This window comes from Aspergillus novofumigatus (genome assembly GCF_002847465.1).
Source record: "Aspergillus novofumigatus IBT 16806 chromosome Unknown P174scaffold_4, whole genome shotgun sequence".
Classification (NCBI taxonomy): Eukaryota; Fungi; Ascomycota; class Eurotiomycetes; order Eurotiales; family Aspergillaceae; genus Aspergillus; species Aspergillus novofumigatus.
In genome coordinates, this window is record NW_020194277.1 from 1,384,257 (window position 1) to 1,389,077 (window position 4,821).

Sequence of the window (4,821 nt, forward strand, 5' to 3'; positions counted from 1 at the left end):
ATTGCTGAAAATATGGAAATTAATAATAATATAGAATAAGAGTATGAAGTTAAATAAATTCTAAACTATAAATAAGTTAGTGGAAAGCTATACTACCTTATAAGATGGAAAGGCTATAATACCTTAGAAAATATATAGGAGCCTATTAAGAACCTAATAGACTGCCACTAACTCATTTAATAGTACTATTTAAAGGGAAATCAAAGTTCTCCTAGAAGGAGGGGGGTATCTGATTAATCTCTATCATCATCTGACTAAAATTAGGATTGTTAGAAGTTGCAGCCAGCTGTTAGACCTTAGTAGTGGGATTAGGCTAATTAGATAACTTCTTCTCATCTAAGATCTGCAGTAGTTTAGCATCATGTTCTGACATTTTGAAACCATATTCTTTAAGAAACTTTTGTTATTTTTGAAGTTGCGAATAATAAGCTAAGGACTTAATAACCTTCTATTATTTTTCTATTAACTTCTTTTAGATCTTTTCTAAATGCTCTTATAACTGCTGAAGCTCAGGGTAGAGAAGCTCTAACTTATTATTAGTTATAGACAGCTTAGAAGCAATCTTCTTTTTAGCTCTTTTCAAAATATCCTACTCCTTTTTAGTATGAAAATCTTTCTTGTATAACTGACCCTGATGGGTACACAATGCATATTTTAAATAGTAATGAGTTTAATCCATTATGCAAACCTCACCTAATAACACATAGTAATCACAAGGAAAAGAAGTCATGAAACTGTTTTTAATAATATATTCTTTCTGATGAATGCAACCAGCAACTTAGTTATGGTTGTAAGGAAGTTTAGGAACACCTTTAAGGATAGTGTCAACATGATGCTTTAGCATGATGAGTAAACATGGTTTAAAAATAAAAAATACACCTACCTAGGGAAGCACTGCCTTTTAAATCAAGTTTTGAGGATAAAATACTAAGAGAGGGGGAGGTGATGTTATAGCACTAACACAGCTACACTAGTACAGGGTAGGTGTGATAGGCAGAAACCTAAGGATCCATGATCACTAGTTAATCCTAGAGTAATCAGGACATGATCTGGAGAAACACTTAATCTAGACAGGTTTCTATAGAAAAATAGTTTAGTAGGGCATGACTGAACATGTTTCCTAATAAACTATTATTATGTGATGTGGTAGATGGGTATATAGAACTAATAATAGAAAGGTATTATAATCATCTACCATTCTACCACTATACCACATATCACCACTATCACCTAGAGGAACTATAGATATATAAGGATATTTATTATTACTATATCTAGCACTCTTAGTTTAGTTCCTTGCATTCAATATAAGTTATTTACTTAAGTACAAGTTCACTAGTCTGATTCATCAGTTACTCTTTTACTATTAAGTATATATACTCAATAGGCCTTACTTCTATCTCTACTGTTATTATTCTTATGTTACCTTTGGTTGTCCTTGATCCTGTTCAGATCATTGTATTGTTGCATTGTTAGGCTACCCGGTCGGTAGGCCTTAGGCAAGTATTGGATATAGTCCAGGGACTATATCATCCCGTTCCCAAAGTAGTTGACTAGCAGAAGACAGCAGAGACGGATCCCAGGGTGTGACATATAGATGCTAGTATGGTATAGAAAATTAAATACATACTAACTAGATTAGGTAGGCGGAGTGTAGAATTTTCGGCAGAATAGAACCCACCAGGTTGACTATCTAGAACCCGCCGGGTTATGGGCCGGGTTTAGGCCCTAGAAATCTAGAACCCGAACCCGGCGGGTTGGGTTCAAAAGATCGGAGAACCCGGCCCAACCCACAAAAATAACAACCCTACAAGGCAGCATGTGTTATGGGGGCAGCCCATGATAATACCCCCTATGATGGCACTGCTCATATTCCAATGGTATGGTAGTATTTCGATAGAAAACTAAGCATAGAGAAGAGGGGAAAGAAGTATGTACATAGTAGGGAGATATATAAATAGAGGGTGGAATAGTATAAATAATCTAAACAGCCCTAGAGAGGTAAGCAGTTAAGATAGGTAGAAAGCTCTGTATAAGGAGGTCTATAGGGAATATGGTAATAGATTATTATATTACCCCCCCTTTAGGTTCCAGATGCCCTCATCTAGGGTTTATTATTACTAGGGTAATTATTAAGGAATATATTATCTTCAGCTACTTATAGCTATTCTAGTAGGCATATTAGTGGGCCTGGCATAGCTAGATATTAGGTATAGAAGTTATAGAGTAATATTAGGGAGTTCCTAAAATTTCAGGCTAGATACCAGGCAAGATTAATATTATAACTAAGCTATCTTACCCAGTACTAGAGCTTATAATAGTAAAGTTAAGATGCTAGTATCTTATTAACCTCCCATTTATCTTTACTATTAAATTTAAGTAGGGGAGCCAGGTCCTAGAGCTAGCCAGGCAGAGGAGGTATGGATAAGGCTTTATAAAGCTTCTTAGGCATAAAGATAGGGTAGACTTTTATAGAATCTAGGAGATCTAGTTAGAAGGTATTCCCCTCTTACTTTATAATTTAGTATAGTCCAGTAAGCTAGTTAGTAAGCTTCTAACTAGGATAGTCAAGCTTCTAATCTAATATAGTAATAAAGATATAATTATTAATATTAAAGTTAATAGTATAGTAATACTTATTAGCCTATTACTTCTATTAATATTAAGTAGCTTCTATACCTCTATAAGTATATAACTAGATCTCCTCTATGCATCTAGCCATCTACTGCGCTTGCTTGTAATTAACATTAAGGTCTAATAGTCTAGTAGCTACTAACTAGTTAAAGGATATATATAGTTTAAAGCCTCTCTTAATAAAGAAGGGTAATACCCTAGTAGATTTACTTAGAAGTGCTACAGTAGTGAAATTTAGTATAGATAGCCACTAGTCCTAGTTATCCTAGTAATGATTAATAAATAATTATAATTACTATATAATCCACTAGTTCATGACTTCTATTTAACTATTAGTCTATAGATAATATTATAATAATAGCTTAAGGCAGATCTGCAAGACCTTATATAGTTTATCCTAGAAATCTAAGATAAACTAACCTCCCCTATCTAAGATGATTATTTCTGGTAAGCCAGTCCATAGGTAAATATAAGTAATAAAGAGATATTGTTGGTGAGAACCATGGTATGGTTAAACCTTAATAAGAGGCAAATAGTGATCTCACTATGACAGCATAGTGATATCACCTAGCTACCCACTGCCTATAAATATGTCCTCAAGGTCACTCCTCACCTAGTTTTACAATTAATTAAGCAATTAAGAGAAATCAAGGAATTAAGACATTCAGCTAAGATATCCTTAGCTACTTCCTTCTACTATTCTTCCTTCTTACCTTGGCAAGCTATCTATTCCCCTTTGCTTTAGTGAACACTACATACTACTTATCCATTCACAATTAGCTACTTCCTTCTACTATTCTTCCTTCTTATTTAAAGAATTTAGATAATTCTTTAATGTAGTGTCACTAATAGTGAATAGGGCCCTATCTTCTCCTACTACAGAGAAGTTTATATTTTTATGTTCTTTTCTCTGGGGAATTTGAACTTCAATCCTATGATTAGGAATAGTTGATACATCCCTTATTTTAGACCTAGTCATTGGTCTAGAATGATTAGGGCTAGCTACTCTGGACTCCCTAATAGAAATATTATTCTTATTAGGGGTAGCTGAGCTAGACTCCTTTATAAGGCTATCATTAGCCTTTATATCAATATAGTCATATTGATTTGAATCCTTAGATATTAAGGATTTCTGGATTGGCTGAGGCTCTAGGAATTGATTTTCTAGGATAGTAACATCCCTAGACCATATAGCCTTATTCTTTTTCAGATCCCATAGTTTATAGTGATTATATTGGCTATAACCAATAATAATAGCTTTCTCCTTTCTGGGAGATAGCTTATCCTTAGGCATATTACTATGGTAGTATGCAATAGATCCCCAAGATCTAATATTCTGGATGTATGGCTTTTCCTTATGAAATATTTCATAAGGTGTTTTGAATCCTAAGGCATTATGGGGTGTTCTATTATATAGATAGGCACTAGCAACTAGTGCCTCACCCCATAGATATTTAGGAGCATTTGCCATTATTAGAAGGGATCTGACTTTACTAAGTAGAGTCAGGTTTATCCTTTCTATTAAGCCATTAGGCTCTTTAGTATAGATTGGGGTAGTATTATGAATAATACCATAGTTATTTAATGCCTTTTGGAAGCATTTATTAGTATATTCAGGCCCATTATCTGAAAAGAATTCTCTTATTCTTTTCTTATTATTATTATTCTCTGCCCTTTTTGCATAGTTTATAAAGGTCTGAAAGGCCTCATTTTTATGCCTTAGCAGGAATACCCATAGATACCTAGACTTCTTATCTAGGAAGGTTATATAGTACCTATATTTATCATAGGTGGGTGATAAGGGGCCTCCTATATCACTATGGATCCTTTCAAGGATATCATAATCCTTTTTATTCAGGGATTCTTTATTAATATATCTTTTATCCTTAGCAAGGATGCATGTAGGGCATTTATTACTTTTAAATTCTTCTAAGTCTTGCTTAGATATAGCTATCCCCATATTGCCAAGTAGCAATCCTAGGGGTACAGCATTTATATGCCCTAATCTCATATGCCATTTCCTAAATTCAGATAATTCTGAATTAGTTAGGCAGGCATTGACATGTTCCTTAGGATATAAGATGGTGAATAGGATATGGTAGAGGCTGTTTTTCTTATTTCCAGCTATAATAGTCTGGTTTTTAAGATATAGGGATACTTTATCTTTAGTAAAGATAGTAGTTATCC